Consider the following 20,717-nt stretch of genomic DNA (forward strand, 5'->3'; position numbering starts at 1 on the left):
TGGCTCCATCACAATGTGTTATGGTCGCTGCAGAAAAATGGATCAGAGGTCGATACACAGACCATAAAAGAGGCAGAGAGGATCACTGAAGTCTCCCTCCCTCCCATTGACATGATCTACCGGGATCATTGTCTGGAGAGGGTGCGCAAAATCAATGAGGACCCCATGCACCCTGCACACAGTATCTTTCAGCTGCTTTTGTGGGGAAAGAGATACAGGAGGATCAGAACCAGCTCCAGAACCACTAGGTTGAGGAACAGCTTCCCACAGGCAGCAAGGGACTGCTCGCACTAAAGAGGTGAGACTCTCACAAGTACAAAACAATATTTATTTGTATAGATGAAATACGTATCTTGCATATAATATAGTTTGTCCGTTTGTGTGTTCATGTCTGTTGTGTGTCTGCGTGTTTCGCACCAAGGACCAGAGAAACTGGTTCGTTGGGTTGTACTTGTATAATCAGATGACAATAAACTTGACTCAGTAGGGGGACATATGCCCCCTCCCACCCCACTGCGGACCATGGCACATTGGAGGGGAGCATAGAGACTGAAATCATAAAGTTTTTTTAAGTCATCAGTAGGAGAGATATACAGAAGAAATCAACTAAACTTGACTGCTTCACAGCAAAGACCCATAAATTGTCTGCAGTGTCCTGAGGGGTTATAGCCAAAAAATAGTTTGAGAATGGCTGGTTTTGACCGTCCATGGTTAGTGTGGAAGCGAGGTTCCAGAATCTGATAGCTGTGCAAAAGAAAGTCTCCTTGAACCTCGAAGTGCTGGTTTTCAGGTTTATGTACCTTCTGCCCGAATGTAGCAGGGAGAAGAATTGTGACCAGGGTAATGCTGCCTTCTTGAGACAGTGCTTCTCACAAATGTCTGCAGTGGATGTCAGAGCTGATGATGAATTGGACCATGTGTCCATGAAATACTGTTTATGCAATGGAATCAATTTCAGACAGAGTACTGAATACTGATACAAGCACACAGCTTTTTACAAGCTCACGTGTCAGATTCAGTAGCTCCTGTTAACTCATTAGTAGACACTGAAGTGAATTGGTTCCTAGTTTGCTCTGTGGAGCAAAGTCATTTTAGAAAAAAACTTTTTAGATGAGAAAGTGATTTTCTTAAAAATAGATTGCAAGACAAAAAATGAATCAGGTGAAGCAGATGTTGCATGTAATATATTCCCTCCTAGCCAAAAGTGAAACAAAATGCACTTCTGCTCAATACATCTTCTCAATTAAAATACTTTATATATGAAATGAAAGGAATATGTTTCCTTTAAAAAAATTGTATTGGTATTAAATATATAAACTGATACAATTATACCATGTACAATACATTTAAAATATAGAAAAAAGATTTCAAATATGAATGTAATTCAAAAGAGCCATGCACATTGGTAATAGTGTAGTAAAACAACATCAAACAGAAGAAAAAAAAACCTAAAGAGAAATAAAGGAAAGAAAGGGAAAATGAAGTGAAAAGCTATTTTCAAATGAATTATAAATCTCATTTAAAAAAAAATAAAGGAAAAGATATATAATCGTCTTTATTTCTCTTATTCTGTAAAAAAAATATAAAAAGTTGTATTATTCATGGTTGAGCAAAGCCATTATCTGTTATATTATCCAGTTTAAAAAAAGGAATATGTTGACACCATATACTTGGAACTGAATGATCATATTTGTAGCTAACGCCTTTTCAAGTTGTAACAGCAAAGGGAAGAAGTTTGGTCCAGTCAACACAAGAGGGTACTTCCAGAGAGAAAGAGATGTCAGCTAAGGCAAGCACAAATTGCTGGGGTAAGGGTTTGCTGTCTGCAATACTCAAAAGACTTCAGCAACAGACCTGAGAAAAAATGGTGATAGAATATTATCCAGGAGATGATCATGGCAAGCTCTTTGACATATATGCAGAATATTGCCTAAGAATCTATTGTTCACTGTCATCCTTAATTGAGACATTATTCTGAATTGTGGGCACATATAACCATGCAATTACATAACACTTCCAGAAGATCCTTATTACAGTTAAAGACTCAGCAAAATAATTCACAGCACATCCTTTCACATATTTTATTGCTCTCTGCACAGGAAGCAAATGTAGGCCATCAAATATACAAGACTCGGTGAGGGTTATTGGATGTGCTTCCCAAATAACTGTCAACTGCAAATTGGCCCTCATATAGGTGAGAACAGGTAGAATTTAGATCGGGTAGAGGGAGTTGTTGGGAATGTGGGTTGAATGAAATAGTCTAGGGTAGAAATCAAGTTAAAAAAAAAAGTGAATAGGAATCAGTCAGCCAAAGGTCACGGTTCTCTTTTCCTCTTTCTTTGACTGAATGAATCTAACTTCACCCTAAATAAAAAAAAATCTTCCTCAAATCCCCTCCTATAATTTTAATCTTCTACTTACAACGATGCTCTCTGGTCTTAGACATCTGTGCCATAGGGCAAGGTTTCTTGCTATTTACCCAACCTATTCCTCTTATAATCTTGTACATTTCCAACAGATATTTGCCTCTCCCTTCCACCCCCCACCCCCCCACCCCCAATCAAGGAAAACAAACCCACCCTCATCAGTGTCATTCCAGGCAATATTCTGGTGAATCTCTCCTGCAACCTCTCTATCTCCAGAGTAATAACATCCTTCCAAAGGAGTTGGAATCAGTATGACACACAATATTTAGATGTGACCTAACCAATGTTTTGTAAAGTTGTATCAAGATCTTCCTGTTCTTGTACTCAAGGTCCAGGCTGGTGAAGGCAAGAAACCAGACATCCTCTTAACTTCTTATGTAACCTTTGTGGAGCTTTAGACTTGTACACCAAGGGCCCTTTCTTTCTTAATGTTTCTTTGGGCCCTTCCATTCATGGTATATATGCTACCTTTATGAAACTCCCAAGAACCCCATCACCTCACATGCATAAGGATTAAATTCCACATGCCATTGTCCTGCCCAACTTTCCAGTTGATCAATGTCATTGTGCAGCCCATTCACCATCAACAATGATGGTAAGTTAAGATAGGAATGGGTGAGGATCTCAATAGATGAGTTCTGCTGGAAGTTCAGTGAGATGGAAGTAAGAGGTTCTTGGTGATGGGAGAGAAACATGGTCAGCAATTTAACTTGCTGTTAAGTATGCTCCCATGGTCATGTTCAACCTTGCTCAGATCTCAAGGAGAAATCTAAAGTCAGAGGTTAGAGAAAAGGTTAATGGAAGGGGCTGATGATAGGAAATTATACAACTGGGGAAACCTTTATTCAGTTATCTTTATGTATTTTAAGGTATCAATTATAATAACGATATTTGAAAGGAAAAGGAGTATGGCACATTAGAAATTGGGCACAGAAGCTGACAGCAATCAGCTGAGACCAGAACTAGAATTCAAAATTTAAAAAGTATATGCTTAAATTAAATATGGATCACCAGAATACCTCAAAAATAGGTTTTTAGCATGCAAGCATATTGGTTGTGAAGGAAAAGCTCATCAACTCATGTTTAATTCATGCAACTAAACTGTGATCAGTTTGAAAATGTAAGGAGAGGCAAACATAAAATTAATGGTTGTCTGAGGACTCTGAATCATACAATGTAGAGCCATGTAAAAAGGAAGTATTCTTTGCACCTGAGGATACAATGAGGTTTTTGGAAACAAATAAATGCTGTTTTTTAAAAATAACTATTAAGGCATATTCTCAAGAAAATATCTTTAAATTAAGATTTTTTTTACAATCTCGACATTAAAAAACTCGCTACTCATGCCAAAATCCTCCCACTGTACCACGTTATGGTCTGTGCTGAATATCAAATTCACAGGGTGTTGGATGTTAAAATACACAGCAGCTTATCTTTTGATCCAGATTCCAGCTCCTTCAATCTTCAACTCTTAAATAAGTGCTGAGAAACATGTTAACACATTTGCTTTCCAGAAGGAAGTTATATCATGGGGAGGTTTCAATCCCCAAGTGGATTTTTCCTTGGATGATTAAAGTATCTGTCAACATTATTAAACTTGCCCACAATATTTATCTTGCATAACTTTAAGAGAAAATGCAACTTTTACAAGCCACTGCCTGTAAATTTACTGAATATATGCTAAAAATTGCTGAACATTTCAAAACTTGAAACACATTTCCAATTGCAATCCTTCAGGACTGTGACCATGACAACAAACCACCGAGGATCTCAGCAGCTGAGACCCACACAAGCTGTGAACAGGGATCTGCCGAGGCTGCAGGAAACTTTCTCATGGGAACCAGGTTATCAGAAACACAACGTGAGAGGGTGCTGGGAGCAAGAAGAGCACCCAAAGATCTTTGGGCGCTGAAGGCTTCCTGATCTTGTTGGAGATTAGGATCTCAGGCTCAGGTTATCAATGAATAGAACAGGAGTCTATGTGGCTGCAGAGGCTGCGGGAGGGCTAGAGGTAAATCCAGAATCAGAATTTACGTTTTTTTTTAAATGTAGACATACAGCACTACAACAAGGCATTTCAGCCCATGTGTCCTTGCTGCCCAATATACACCCCATTATCCTACACCCACAGTATGTTTTGAACGGTGGGAGGAAACTGGAGCCCTGGAGAAAACATATGCAGACATGGGGAGAATGTACAAGCACCTTACAGACAGCGTGGAAATCTGGTCCTGACTGCTAGTGCTGTAAAAGTGTTGCGCTAAGAGCTATGCCAATCATCCCACCCTTATTGTCGTGAACAAGTCACAAACGTCATTGTTTTGTAGCAGCAATCATAGTGAAAATATTCATATAAGCTTTTATTAGTCCTCTCAAGCAGTTTCTGCATAGATCTGTTCTTTGATCATTACCTCTGATGTGAGACATGGAAGAAAGCCTCTACTTCCTCAGGAGTTTGCGGAGGAGCTAGTGGAGTTGTTCAAGTGAACCGGTATGGACTTGAAGGGCCGACATGGCCTGTTTCCGTGCTGTAACTGGTTATATGGTTAAATCACCTCACAACAATAAATGAAACAAAAATAGTGCACGAAAAGTAAGGCAGTGTCTTTGGTTCAATGATTATTCAGAAATCTGATGGCAGCAGGAAAGAAGCTGTCCTTGTGTTGCTGAGTGCTCGTCTTTAGGCTCCTGACCCCTTTTTCCCTGATGGCAGCAGAGTGAAGAGGGCATGCCTTGGGTGGTGGGGGTCCTTGAGGATAGAGGCTGTAGATGTCCTCGATGGAGTGAAGTTTGATGCCCGTGATGTTGCAGACTGAGTTAGCAACCCTCTGGAGTTTTTTCTTGTCCTGAGCATTGCCATCTCGTTCCAGACAGTGGTGCAATTAGCCAGCACTCAGAATGCTCTCCACAGTACACATGTAGAAGTTTTCGAGAGTTTTCGGTGACATACCGAATCTCCTCAAACATCTCAAAAATTATAGCCGCTGGTGAGCCTTCTTCATGATTGCATTGACATGGAAGCTCCAGGACAGATCCTCAGAGATGTTGACACCCAGGAATTTGAAGTTCTTGACCCTCTCCACTACTGAGCCCTCAATGAGGTCTGGGTCATGTTTTCATGACTTCCTACTGAAGTCCACAATCATCTCCTTAGTTCTGCTAACGTTGAGAGCAAGGTTGATGTTGTGATACCACTCAACAAGTTGATCTATCTCCCTCCTATATGCTTCTTCATTGATGTTTGTAATTCTGCCAACAACTGTTGTGTCATCAGCAAATTTGTAGATAGCATTGGAATTGTACCTGGCCATACAGTCATGGGTGTATAAAGAGTAGAGCAGTGGGCTAAGCACAAATCTTTGAGGTGCGCCTGTGTTGATAATCAGTGAGGAGGAGACGTTACTTCCAATTCGTACTCACTATGGTCTTCCAATGAGGAAATCAAGGATCCGGTTGCAGAGACCCAGGGTTTGAAGCTTGTTGACCAGCACTGAGGGAATAATGGAGTTGAAGGCAGCACTGTAGTCCATGAAGAGCAGCTGTATGTATGACCTGCTGCTTTCGAGGTGATCCAGATCTGAGTAGAGAGCCAGTGATATTGCGATTGTGACAATAGGCAAACTGCAGTGGGTCAAGACCTTTACTTAGGTACGTGTTAATTCTGGCCATGACCAGGCTCTCAAAGCATTTCATCACAGTAGAAGTTAGTGCTACTGGATGATAGTCATTCAGGCAGCTCACACTACTCTTCTTGGGCACCAGGATGAATGATGCCCTTTTGAAGCAGGTTGGAACCTCTGACTGCAGCAATGAGAGGTTGAAAATGTCCGTGAACACTCTGGCTAGTTGGTTGGTACAGATTTTCAGTACCCTGCCAGGTATGCCATCAGGGCCTGATGCCTTACGAGGGTTCACCCTCTTGAATGATGTTCTGACATTGTCCTTGGAGACAGATTACACAGGATCCTCAGCCTTTGCAAGGATTCTCATAGGCACTGTTAGGTTTTCCTTCTCGAAGCAGGCATAGAAGGTATTCAGCCCATCGGGTAATGAAGCATCACAGCCATCTATGATGTTTGCCCTCGCCCTGCACACCCTACCAAAGCTGGTGTGTATCTGTCTCTGTCTCTAGATTCCTCTGGAATTGCCACTTTGCTTCAGAGATGGCCTTCCACAGGTTGTACCTGCAATGTTCTCTCTAATTTTTATTAGTCAGCATGCACAAAAATCTTACGTTGTGCAAACTTTTTTCCTGTGACCAAAGTATGTGCGCACTGAATGCTTGTGCAAATGTAAACTTGAAGTTGTTTCAAGATAATTTTGGCACAGCCTCATGGGTAATAAAACTGTATTGTTGTTTAAATATAATACAAGTAGGATTGTTTTCTACAAATTAACATTTTCAGTTAAGATTTTATTCTATACTTTGAACTACTTTGTGCAGTTTACTCCATTAAGTAATTATTTTAGATGACTAACTTTTTGTGTGCACAATAATTTCTGCTGGTTGCCAAACATGTCCTCTCATGCACAGTTTATAGGGAAAAGTACACACTTGGACTTCTTGTAGAGATCTAAATCCCTGGCCTTAAAGGCTCATGATCTCGCCCTCAGCAGGTGATTCATCAAGGTTCTGGTTGGGCACACACTTGTCCACACGAGTCTTGATGAAGTCAGTGACACCTGTTGCATATTCAAGACTATGGATCACTTCTTAAATATGGTCAAGTCCACCAATTCAAAGCAGTCCTCCAGATGCTCTTCCACCTCCCTCGACCATACTTACGCTGTCTTCACCACTGGTGCTGTGGTCCTCAATCTCTTCTTGTATGCCGGGAGTAAAAGTACAGCCAGGTACTGAAGCTTGCCAAAGTGCAGTCATGGTATAGCTTGGTAGGCATTCATCATGGTGGTGTAGCAGTGGTTGAGGCTATTGGTTCCCCTGGTTTCGCATGTGATGTCTTGGTGGTAGTCGTTAAGAGTCTTCTTCAGGTTGGCCTGATGGAAGTCTGCTACAATGATCAGGAAGGCATCAGTATGTGATGTCTCAGGTTGCTTAATCACAGTGCTCAGTCCCTCCAGTGCCCGCCTAACGTTAGCCTGAGGTGGATTGTACACTGTGACCAGAATTATGGTGGTGAACTCCCTTGACAGGTAGAATATGAGGCACTTGAACACCAGATGTTCCAGGTTTGGGGGAAGCAAGACTGGGAAGTTACCGTCACATTTGTGCACCACAATCAATTGATGATGACACAAGCGCCTCCCTTGGTTTTTCCAGATGCTCCTGGTCCAATCAGCATGGTGGAAGGTGTAGCTGTGTCCAGTATGTCTGTGTTTTCTGTAAAGCACATCATGTAGCACTCCCTGATGTCTCTGTGATGTTGAAGTCTGGCTTGGAGTTCATCGAGCTTGTTTGGCCAGGAGGATAGGAGGGAGCGGAAGCCTCAGGGCCTGGTGACTTAGCCCCCCCCAGCTCCCATGTAGTTGGGTCTTATTTACATGGCCCATGGATGTGCTGCTGTTAATTCTCACAATGCTAAATGATCTCTGTGATGTCCCTTTAAATCTCCCGTGCTGTTTAACTGGACTGAGTGTCTGCTGTTTGCGACTCCCGTGAAGTTTAAATGGCTCGATTGTTGACTGTTTAAAACTCCTCGGTGTTGAACTTGCCAGCGATCTTAGGATATCCTTATTCACAGGTAAGTTTGATTTTTATGGTTTTGGTTCTGAGGTTTAATTTTAATAGTTCTGAACAGGAATATTTGATAATTCCTGACAAAGCTGCACATAAAGAGTTACTACTGTAAGGCGCCATCTTACAGAAGGGACACCCACACTCAGTGATTTTGAAGGGACTTCCTTTTGCTTCTTTCTTTTGTACTGTAAGGCATGTCGGGCAACACTAATGGTGACTCTGTCTACCTCACGGCAAGAAAGGGAATTTGTGTAATACAGGTATTGCGTGTTCTGTACTATTACATGATAATAAATGAATTTTGAAATATGAATAAGAATGAGAAACATAGGTTCGCGTGGGACTTTGTTTAAGACTAGGAATATGGAATGAAAACAAAGGATGCAGACCGATTCAGTTCGTATTGTCCAAGTGTCCAACAGAGAGAGTAACACTATCACACTTGTGAGAGGACGTGTTTTAGAAACTGTCTTTCTATTACTTAGGACTAATTAGTAATGATTTACTCATTTGTTTAAAGATTAAAATAGCAATGAAGGTGACAGACAGATTTTATTATGAGATAATTGCATGTCTGCTTGATTTTCAAATTATGTTATTAACGATTTTGATGAATACTGAATTCTAAGGGAAAGGGATACAGTTCTAATTTTTAAATATTTATTTTAATCACATATCACCCAGTGATAAATTGAAAAGTAAAAGTCCCAAGCATCTGATCAAAACTAAAGTTTAATGCTCTCTGCCAGAACATTCTCCTTCCTGTGGAAATGAAGATTGACATTATACCATCCCTTTCAAGTATTTTTATATAATTTGGTGTTTTTTTTTCTCACTGCCATTTTATCTTAAAGTTAAGGCAATGGTTTGCTATTAGTTCCATTATAAATCCTCAGACATGAAGGCCTTTATCTCATCAATTATTTACTTTTTCAGTCCTGATAAAATCTCTTGCGCTCAAGCTTCCTTTTATAACTCTAGCCAGCAAAGGTGGTGAATGTTTGGAGAGAGGTGTCAGTGTTACTTTTTGCAACAAATTCTTCCAGATCCATCAAGATGGTAAGCCAGTGGTTCTCAACCTTTTTCTTTCCACTCACCTACCACTTTAAGTAATCCCTATGCCAAAGCTGCTCTGTGAGGCATTGCTTAAGGTGGAAGGTGAGTGGAAAGAAAAACTTTTAATCGTACTTAATTGACTCGTTATGTGCATGGTTTCATAACTCCAAAGGAAATGGACCCAATGATAATTTTTCTCAAGCAAAATATTTCAGTAACAATTGGGTCTAGAGAAGTGATTCTCAACCTTCCCTTCCCACTCACAGACCACCTTAAGCATCCTTTACCAATCTCAGAGCACTGATGACATAGGAATTACTTAAAGTGGTCTAAGAGTGGAAAGAAAAGGGTCAAGAACAACAGTGGTAAGCTATATTAGATTTAGCAAACAGCATGTGAACATTTGTTTCACGCACCAATCACAATGAAATTGAGTCCAATCCAGTATTCAGAAGGTTCTGCAAGTCAGTAAGTTTGACTTCTATGAAAACAGACAGCGACCATCTATCCATGGTAAAGAGGTGAAATGAGCTAATGGTATGGAATCAGAATCAGCATTTATTGTCATGAACATGTCAAGAAATGTATTGATGTGCCATAGCATTACAGGGCAAATATTGCTATAAATTATATTTCAAAATAAATATATAGTGCAAAAAAAATGAAGAAAGTGAGGCAGTGTCTGTGGTTTATTGTCCATTCAGAAATCTGATGGCAGAGGGAAAGGAGCTGTCCTTGTGCCATTGGATGCTCATTTTGAGGCTCCTGTACCACCTTCCTGATGATAGCAGTGTGAAGAGAGCATGGCCTGGGTCGTGGGGTCCTTGAGGATAGAGGCTGTTTTCTTAAGCCACGTCCCTTGTAGATGTCCTTGATGAAGTGAAGACTGATGCCTGTGATGCCGCTGGCTGAGTGAACAACTCTCTGGAGTTTTTTTTCTTCTCCTATGCATTGGCGTATCTATACCACACCATGACGCAACCAACCAGAATGCTCTCCACAGTACATATCAGTACCTGTAAAAATGTTTGAGAGTCTTTGATACCAAATCTCCTCAAACTCCTCACAAAATAAACGACACTATATATATTTGAAAAGAAAAATGTATGTATATTGATCAATGTGGTTTATAGTGCGAAAAATAAAAAATTAAAAAAACTCCTCACAAAATATTACCACTGATGAGCCTTCTTCATGAATGCATCGACATGGAGACCCCAGGACATATTCTCAGAAATGTTGACACCTAGGAATTTGAAGTTCTTGAACTTCTCCACAGCTAATCCCTCGGTGAGGACCGGGGGATTCTGATTTCCTCCTGAAGTCCACAATCAGCTTCTTGGCTTTGCTAACATTGAGTGCAAGGTTGTTGTTGTGGCACCACTCAACCAGCTGATCTATCTCTCTCCTTTTATGCTTCCTCATTGCCATCTGTGATTCTGCCGACAACAATGGTGTCATCGGCAATTTGTAGACGGCATTTGAATTGTGCCTGGTCACACAGTAACCAATGTAGAATGAAGAGAGCAATGGTCTAAGCACGCATCCTTGAGGTGCGCCTCTGTTGATTGTCAGTGAGGATGAGATGCCGTTTCCAATTCATACTGACCGTGGTCTTCCTCTGAGGATCTAGTTGCAGAGGGGCGGGGTATGCAGAGGCCCAAGTTTTGGAGTTTGCTGACTGGCACTGAGGGAATGATGGTGATGAAAGCTGAAGTGTAATTGATGAAGAGTACCTGGATGTATGTGTTGCTGTTGGCTAGGTGGGCCAGAGCTGAGTGGAGAGCCAGTCATATTATTGCATATGCAGTGAATTGATTATGATAGGTGAATTGCAGTGGGTACATATATTTACTTAGGTGTGTGTTAATTATGACCATGACCCACCTCTCATAGTATTTCATCAGAGCAGATGTGAATCGTTCTGGCTGATAGTAATTGAGGTAGTTTTTTGCTCTTTTTGGGCAACAGTATAATTAATGCTCTTTTGAAACAGCTGGGAACCTCCAGCTGCACCAACGAGAGATTGAAAATGTCCGTGAACACTTCGGCTACTAGGATGACACAGATATTCAGTAACTTCCAAGTATGCCATTAGAGTCTGATGCCCTGTGAGAGTTCACCATCTTGAATATTGTTCTGACTTCAGTCTTACACTGGTATCTCATTGGCGGAGACGTCACCACGACTTGGGAGACCAAAAATTGGCTTGCGCTCTCACCAAGGTGACACCAGGGCAACGTCCCAGACGTCTCCGCGCCGTCTCCAGACAAGATGACAACCAAATCGCCCGGAAGTCATGGGGATGTCACCGCGACATCTCCGGCAGTTGGGGCGACGTCTCCGAGACGTCTTCTCAGTTGTGGCGACGTCTCCGGCAGTCACGGCGACATCGCAGAGACTAATTTTGTCCGCGATTGGGGAGACGTCTCTGCGATGTTGCCGTAACGTCTCCTCAGTCTCCAGCAGGTATCAGAGACATCGCGGCGATGTATCAGAGAGCTGCTGGAGACTGGAAAAAGTCTCCAAAAAAAATCGAGCATGTTTGAATTTTCTGCGACTCCCCGGAGACCCGGCTCATCTCCAGGTGACATCGCAGAGACATCTCCGCAACCAGTGGCGATGCGAGTCGCCACCAGGTCGCCACCTAGTCTCCAGGCCAATGAGATAGGCCCTTTAGAGACAGATATCACAGTTTCAGACAGCCTCTGCTGGGATTCTTCTCGTCACTGTTGAATTCTCCTTCTCAAAGTGAGCATAAAAAGTGAAATAAAGGCATGAAAGATATTAAAAAAATTATTTTATATGATATAGCTCCAGTTTAACTCCCACAGGAACAAGATTCTCATTAGCTAAAGAAAAAGTAGACTTGATAATCAATCCATAAATGTGAAAGAAATATTGTAAAAAAAAACAAAAACTAGTTGAGATCTGGCCATTAGGAGAGAGATAAAGATGCAATGAAAAAATAGAAATTAAAAAAAAAACTATAAAAAGGGAACACATTAAAAGGATCATCAAATAAAGTACCCAACAAAGGAACAATTAATTAGAATTGAAGGTGGAATTAGATGAACTCTAAATTATTTGGGAGGCAGAGGAGGGTAGATGGGTGACAGTCAGAGTGGGAAAGGGAAAAGTAAGGAGAGCACCCCTGTGGATGTTCCCCTTAACTTTGAGTATTACATTTTGGATACTGTTGGGGGGGGGGGGGAAATGACCTACCAGGGACAAGTGACAACGATCAGATCTCAGGCATTAAGTCTGATCTTGAGGCTAAGAAGGGAAGGGAGGAGAAGGGACAAGTTGTAGTGATATTTAGGGGACAGATAAGAGGTTCTGTGGAAGAGATCGAGTATCGCATATGGTACGTTTCCTCCCTAGTGCCAGGGCCCAAGATATATCAGATCGAGTTCACGGCATTCTCAAGAGGGAGGGTGAGCAGCCGGATGCTATGGTCCATGTAGGGACCAATGATGTGGGTGGTCCTGAAAAGAGAGTCCATGCAGTTAAGCACTACATTCAGGGTTGTGATCACACGATTTCTACCCATGCCACCTGCTAGTGAGGTTCGAAATAGAAGGATAATGCAGTTTAACCTGTGGCTAAAGACATGGTGCAAGAGCAAGGGCTTCAGGTTTCTGGATCATTGGGCTCTCTTCCAAAGGTGGGACCTATTCCGTCAGGACGGTTTGCATCTGAACTGGAGGGGAACTACTATCCTTGTGGTAAGATTTGATAGGGCTGCTTGAGGGGGGTTTAAGCTAGGTTCTCTAGATGTTGAGAACCGGAGTGTCCGAGCAGATCGAAAAGTGGAGCGGGGGAAAGATGATGTGAAAATTAATGCAACTTTAGAAGTCAATGGGTGGAAGTGTTCTCAGGTGCATCTATTTCAATGCAAAGGGTATCGTCGGAAAAGCAGATGAGCTTAGAGCGTGGATTGACATGTGGAATTATGACATAGTGGCCATTAATGAAACTTGGATGCAGGATGGGCAAGACTGGCAGCTCAATGTTCCGGCTTCTGTTGCTTCAGATCCAATAGAACAGGGGGATGAAAAGAAAAGGAGTGGCATTGCTCATCCGGAAAAATATCACAGATGTGCTCAGGCAGGATAGACTAGAGGGATGGTCTACTGAGGCTATATGGATGGAGCTGAGGAAAAGAAAATGTATGACCACACTCATGGGGTTGTATCATAGACGGCCCAATCGTCAATGAGAATTGGAGGAGCAAATCTGGAGAGAGATAGCAGACAGCCGCAGGAAACATAACATTGTGATAGTAGGAGATTTTAACTTTCCACATATTGACTGGGACTCCCACACTGTAAAAGGGCTGCATGGCTTGGAGTTTATTAAATATGTTCAAGAATGTTTTCTAAATTAATATATAGAGGTACCAACTAGAGCATAGATTCTCAAAGTGGGGCATTGGAATATTTTGGTGGGTTGTGGGTCTTAAGAATATTTTAGTGGGGAGAAGGAATATTTTGGGAAATAATTAAAAAGTCGATTTGAAAAAATAAACTCATTATGTTGGTGTGAAAGATGTGACTTGGCAACACTGTTATGGGAGAAGGCAGGGAGAGGGTACTGATAGTGGAAGATCAGCCATGATCTAAATGAATGGTGGTGCTGGCTCGATGGGCTGAATTGCCTTCTCCAGCACCTATTGTCTGTTGTGGTAACTTCCAAGAAAAATCACTTTGTTCTTTTAATTTTCATAACGTGTTTTTGCTCTTCCAATGTTTCTTTGTTGTTTCTCTTATTTTAACTGTTGTTATCCTTGGTTAACATAATAATTATATTTTTTTTCTGACTGGCCTTATTATCATCCATTCTAAATTATCTCAATGGTGATGAGGATTCCAAATTATCTCAATAATCATGTCTCCGTCCATGCCCCTTTACTTTTTCAGTTCAGTAGTGAGTGAGACCTGTATGTACCTTTGTGCACTAGCGTATTGATGGGGGAGGGAAAGGGTCTGCCCCAGGTGAAAGCCTGAGGGGGACACCAAAATCAGAAAAAAAATAGGGAGCCCCCAGAAAGCGCAGTTTTGATGCACTCTCTGCGAGAAAAAAATGTCAAAAAACATGCTAGTCTTTTTTTTCATGTTTTTTTTAGGCTCAGTATTCTTCCTTTGATACAACCATTACTTTTATTACATTTTTCAATTCTAAAACATAATAAAATATTGATTAATCCATTTTAGGGAGCTTGCATTGTTAAGGGAGCTCACACTATTGTATTAATCTGTTTCAGGGAGCTCGTGCTGTAATATATTCAAAATGAGCAGACCAAGCAAGCAAAAGGATCGTCAATATTCAGTGGAGTTCTTGAAGTTTGTGTTTATACCTACTGTACATGATGAATGAGCACCTTTTTCCTATTATGCCAACAGACGTTGACAAATGAATCAATGAAAGCAGGCCGTCTTGAAACTCATTTTAGGGTAAACATCCTAACCATGTCAATTCGAAATTGGAATATTTTAAATTACTGAAAGAGAAGTTTGAAAACAGATCAAAAAATTACTTAATTATTTGCTGCGCAAACTACAGCCCTGAATCATACCCTTGAAGCTAGCTATGAAATTTCTCTGCTGATCACAAAACATGGGAAGAATCATACGATTGGGGAGTAACTGATTAAACCCGCAATATCATTGTTTTTCAAAACAGTTCTGCAAAAGAATGACAAAGATGTCCAAGCAATGCCATCGAGTAACAGTACTATCTGTAACAGAATAGATGATGCGGGTCAAGATGTTAAAAAACAGCTTATTGAGAAGTTGAAATCACGAGCGTTCTTAATACAACTGGATGAATATACTGTACGGGCCAGTGAGGCTCTGTTATTGGCACGCGTGAGATATATTGATCAGAAAGAGTTTCAAGAAGAGATGTTGTTTTGTGAATCATTAGAAATAACCACTACTGCAGTTCATATCTACAGCAAGCTCAAAAATTATATGGATAAAAATGAATACCAAAAGGAAACATTGTATCTTGTGTTGAGAGAAGGGCACCTGCTATGATGGGTAAAAAACAGGATGTTTAAAATTAATGAAGGATAAAAATCCAAATATGTTGATTGTGCATTGTGTTATCCACCAAGAAAACTTAGTTGCCAAGGAAGTTTCCCCTGTTCTACACAAGATACTGTATTCTGTGATCAAGTGTATCAATGCCATCAAAGCTAATGCCAAATGTGAATGTCCGTTTAAGCAATTTTTTGTCGATAAAAATGCAGAACATGTGAGATTATTGCTTCACACTGAAGTAAGGTAGTTGTCAAAGGGAAACTGCTTCAAAGAGTTTAAGGAACTGTTTGATCTCCTCAGTGAGTTTTTGAACGACAAACCAGAAATGAAGTTCTTGCTAACAACAGATAGCATGCTTATAGTGAGTTACTTGATGGACATTTTTGAGAAACTAAGTACATTGAACAAGCAACTCCAAGTAGCAAATATGACACTTGTTGATCCAAAAAGAGATATTTGGATTCATGACTCTTCTAGAATTATGCCAAAGGAATATTTCTGCAAGAAATTTCAGTTAATTCTAGTGGTTGAATAAATGTGAGGTAACTAATGCTGCTACAAATGTCATTGTTGACTATTTGAAAATGTTGGTTCCAGACTTCAATGATAGATTTTGTGATTTAAAGGCAATGGATTTTCCCTCTTGGTTAACTCAGCCATTGCTGGTGGACTTATCTGAAGATCCAGTGCAATACTAAGAAGAGGTATCTGAGTTGAAATATAATGAATCTGTGAAAAAATCCGTTCAAAATGAAAGGAACCATGATGTGGCTGCCTAACGAGATCAAAAAGAAATACTCAAACTTGACTGCTTTAGCAAGGGAACTACTGATACATTTTCCATCATCTTATTTAGTATCAAGTAGTTTCAATGCTGTTTGTGATTTGCTACAAACTAAGAGAAACTGACTAGAAATTACAAAACGTGGAGATTTAAGGTTGAAACTAACAAAATTTCTTCCTCAAATCAAAAAAAAATCTGCAGTCAGTGTCAGGGGCAAGGTTCCCACTGAAGTGACGACAATTGTTGAATATGTGTTTGAGATGGTTGACATATTCAAGTAGTAGTTGAATATGAAATATGCGTTCCAGTGTATTCCCAACTTTAATTGAATTGAAATACACTTACAGTAAATTATTTAATTAAAACTTCCTTTGAATATATAACTTTTTTCCGTTAATGGTGGGGCGTACGTTTTTTGAAAAAAATTAAAGTGGGGCCCAGGGCAAAAAAGGTTGAGAACCACTGGCTTAGATGGAAGAATGCTGACCTGCCTGCTCATGCTCAGTGGCTGAGGGACATTATGTCTTGCTTAAATTTAGAAAAGATCCGTTATTCAATTAATAATTTAAGTATAAAGTTTCAAATGCTGTGGGGACTATTCCTGAATTACTTTCATAACCTCTAGATATAATATTAATTTTGAATTTTAATATTTGCCATTTTACTTCATGAACAAATTTCATTTTTTCTTTAGTCATACACCTTGATAGGGGATGGAGTTTGGAATCACTATGTATGTGATTTTTTTAAAAACTTTTCGCATGTAATTTTGTTTTATGGTGGTGTTTTATGTGTTTTTATAGTTTGGTGAGTTATCTATTTTGTCATTAATATTTCCTATTCCATAAAAGTTTATTTTTGAAAATCAATAAAAGTAGAGTGAAAGGGGGAATACGAGGGGGAACTTCTTCACACATCGACTGGTGAGAATCTGAAACTAACTGCCAGCTGAGGTGGAGAATGCGGAGCCTCTTTTAATATTTAAGTAGAATTTGGACAGGTATGTGGATGGGAGATGTATGGAGGGCTATGAACTGTGTGCAGGTCAGTGGGACTAGGCAAAACATGTTTTGGCACAGACTAGAAGGGCCGAAGGGGCTTGTTTCTGTGCTGTAATGTTCTATGAATAGTGCTAATATTGCAAGGAAAAGTTTTAAAAAACAGGCATTTGGGGTGATTTCTTTGCAATAGTATTTTGAGCAATAGAGAGGACTCAAAATATAATAGGAAATTAACATTGGAAGAAAGACCATGCTGACAAAATTTAATACAGTAAATGAACAGTCCTAATGAAAGCCAAATTCCACTGTAACAATATTAATATTCGGGGAGAATTTATAAGATTTAGAGTAGGTCACATACATACACACATTTTAAAACAAATCTTATTTGAAAGAATGAAGAATTCACATTGGAGGATCTCTTGGAGAATGTAAGCACCTTTCACATGTAGGTGTTAATTAAACTGATGTCATAAATTGTCTTGCTGGAGTCATGGTGTCTATCAGTACCCTTTCTGCAAAGTGGTTATAGAAAGGTCACTCCTGGAATTTGTTTATCTAACAACAGATGGAAGCAGAAGAAAGAACTCCTGTTGTTTTGTTCAAGAAGGTGGGGGTTTTTGCAAGACATGAGTCACATGCTCTCTTTGGAGTTTCAGTTTGAAGAGAGAGTTGAGTTAACAGCTCAGTCAGTCAGTGTGTGGGACACTGACAAGTAACTGAAAAGTGCAATCCAGGGAAAACAGTTTAAAACTGATGAAAGCAAGTTCCAGAGCAGTAGATGGCTGGAAGTGCTATCTGTCTGATGTTTCTCTTGAAATAGAGGAAGGAATGGAACTCTGTGGTAGCTTGAAGAAAGAGGTTACCATCTAGAAGTCCCTGATGGGGCAAGTTTCATCAGCGAAACCCTGATGTCACTAGTGGTGGTACCTCAGTTATGGAAATCCTGGAGCAACAAATATCTCTCTCTGCAAACCCTACAAGAACCTTCCTGAGTGGTAAACATTCATCTTTCAAGCACCAAGCCTGGTGAACTTTATACATGTTAAATTCTTTGTACAGTATGGTGATTGCCTGCAACCAGAGAACTTGGAAGGAGAAGTGAGATTGAACTGTGAACCAAAGAACTTTTCTTGAATTTACACACACATTACATACACGTGCGCTTAGAATTAGAAGGGGGTTATATGGGTTAGTTAAGTATAGAGTTAAGTTAAAGTTTGATTCTATTTTCATGTTTGAAGTTGATTACAAATAACTTTTGTTTTAAAAACCACTTGTCTTGGTGAATGTCTATTGCTGCTGGGTTTTCGGGTCCTTTGAGCTCGTAACACCACACACCAGATGGTTACATGTCCAGTGTTTTATAGTAAGTAAATACAAAGCAGCTGCCCCTCAGTATAATTTTCCAAAGTTTTCCTGATTCAAGAACCACTCCTGCAGATTGGAAATCTACATATACTGTTTCACACTCTATGTTACAAAATATGAGAAAGGAAAACCAAGGAATTATGGACCCATTAGTATAATGTCCGCTGTTAAGAAATTTGAGTCTGTAATTATGAGGAGAAAAGTGCAAAGGATCCAGAAACTAAGGCAGTATTCCCCGTAATGTAGAAGGTTAAAAATTAATTTGATCAAAACATAGATGTTATTTAAAGGAAGTGATTAATTGTCTCTTATAATTTAGCCCAAGAGAAACTGCTTCTAGTTGAAGTAGGGCACAGCCTTAAAATTAGAGCCTCTAGAAATGTAAAATTGGACAACACTTCTCCACATGGAGGGTGTTAGAAATTTCAAGGATGGTAGAAAATTAAAACTTCTTTCTGCAACAAGCAAACAAGACTGTGAGTTGTTAATTTTACAACAGGAATTAATAGATATTTAATAATTCAAGTTTTCCAGGGTTATGTGGAAAGACAAATAATGATGTTGGGACAAAAATCTGTTATCTCACCAAATAGCACAACAGGATCAAAAGATTAGAGCTCAATTCTACACATTGAATTGACACAGATATGGTATAGTGAAAAGAAAACTAAGATTAGTTTGCGTGAAAGTGCACAAGTATCCAGGTGGAATTGTAATATATTTTGAATTGTCTTGTTATGTCCATCAAGATATATAACCAATGCTTTGGGCCACAGCACTTCTTCAGGGTATGAATGAAAAGCAAGCAGACGACGGAATTAAAAGCTGGGGGAGAAGAGAAGAATGGGCAAGGGGAGAGTACAGACTAACAGACACAAGGTGTTAATTGGACAGGGAAAGAAAGACAGGAGAGAGGAAAGGTGAGAATTGATTGGGGGCGGGTGGAGTTTTTGGCTCTGTGAAAATAGAGCTGGGGAAAATGGAGACAGAGGGAATCCCTATTAATCCTATTAACACCTTTTGTCTTATACTCCTCCCCCTGCATATTATTTCCTTCTCATCCTTTTAAATCACGCGTCTTCTTGCTTTTTACTCACACCTTGAAGAAGGCCTCAGACCTGAAACACTGTTATATATCTTTACCTCCCATGGGTGCTGCAAGACCTGTTGAGTTTCTCCAGCATTTGTGTTTTTACTATCACAGCACCTGCCATCTTTTTTTTGCTCGACGTTGCAACCCGCCTCACGGACCCGTCCCCTGAAACCCTCTGGGATCAGTTGAAGACTACCATACTGCAATCCACTGAAGAGGTACTGGGCTTCTCCTCCAGGAAAAACAAGGACTGGTTTGACGAAAACAGCCAGGAAATCCAGGAGCTGCTGGCAAAGAAGCGAGCTGCCCACCAGGCTCACCTTACAAAGCCGTCCTGTCCAGAGAAGAAACAAGCCTTCCGTCGCGCAAGCAGCCATCTTCAGCGCAAACTCCGGGAGATCCAAAATGAGTGGTGGACTAGCCTCGCCAAACGAACACAGCTCAGCGCGGACATTGGCGACTTCAGGGGTTTCTACGAGGCTCTAAAGGCTGTGTACGGCCCCTCACCCCAAGTCCAAAGCCCGCTGCGCAGCTCAGACGGCAAAGTCCTCCTCAGCGACAAGATCTTCATCCTCAACCGATGGTCAGAACACTTCCAATCTCTTTTCAGTGCCAACCGCTCAGTCCAAGATTCCGCCCTGCTCCAGCTCCCTCAACAGCCCCTAAGGCTAGAGCTGGATGAGGTTCCCACCCTGGATGAGACATATAAGGCAATCGAACAACTGAAAAGTGGCAAAGCAGCAGGTATGGATGGAATCCCCCCAGAAGTCTGGAAGGCTGGCGGCAAAACTCTGCATGCCAAACTGCATGAGTTTTTCAAGCTTTGTTGGGACCAAGGTAAACTGCCTCAGGATCTTCGTGATGCCACCATCATCACCCTGTACAAAAACAAAGGCGAGAAATCAGACTGCTCAAACTACAGGGGAATCACGTTGCTCTCCATTGCAGGCAAAATCTTCGCTAGGATTTAACTAAATAGAATAATACCTAGTGTCACCGAGAATATTCTCCAAGAATCACAGTGCGGCTTTCGCGCAAACAGAGGAACCACTGACATGGTCTTTGCCCTCAGACAGCTCCAAGAAAAGTGCAGAGAACAAAACAAAGGACTCTACATCACCTTTGTTGACCTCACCAAAGCCTTCGACACCGTGAGCAGGAAAGGGCTTTGGCAAATACTAGAGCGCATCGGATGTCCCCCAAAGTTCCTCAACATGATTATCCAACTGCACGAAAACCAA

At 40.7% G+C, this 20,717-nt stretch overlaps 1 protein-coding gene and 1 long non-coding RNA gene across 6 annotated transcripts in view; one reads left to right on the forward strand and one right to left on the reverse strand.

The window, feature by feature from the left end:
• The window catches only part of LOC138755655 (RNA-binding Raly-like protein), a 454,313-nt gene that overhangs the window by 152,672 nt on the left and 280,924 nt on the right, over positions 1-20,717 (reverse strand). The window lies entirely within an intron of this gene.
• LOC138755656 (uncharacterized) lies at positions 4,807-16,394 on the forward strand. Its single transcript, XR_011352454.1, has 2 exons — positions 4,807-4,917; positions 14,447-16,394. It is a non-coding gene; the product is annotated as an uncharacterized lncRNA (long non-coding RNA).

The sequence above is a fragment of the Narcine bancroftii genome, chromosome 2, assembly GCF_036971445.1.
Source record: "Narcine bancroftii isolate sNarBan1 chromosome 2, sNarBan1.hap1, whole genome shotgun sequence".
In the NCBI taxonomy this organism is placed as follows: domain Eukaryota; kingdom Metazoa; phylum Chordata; class Chondrichthyes; order Torpediniformes; family Narcinidae; genus Narcine; species Narcine bancroftii.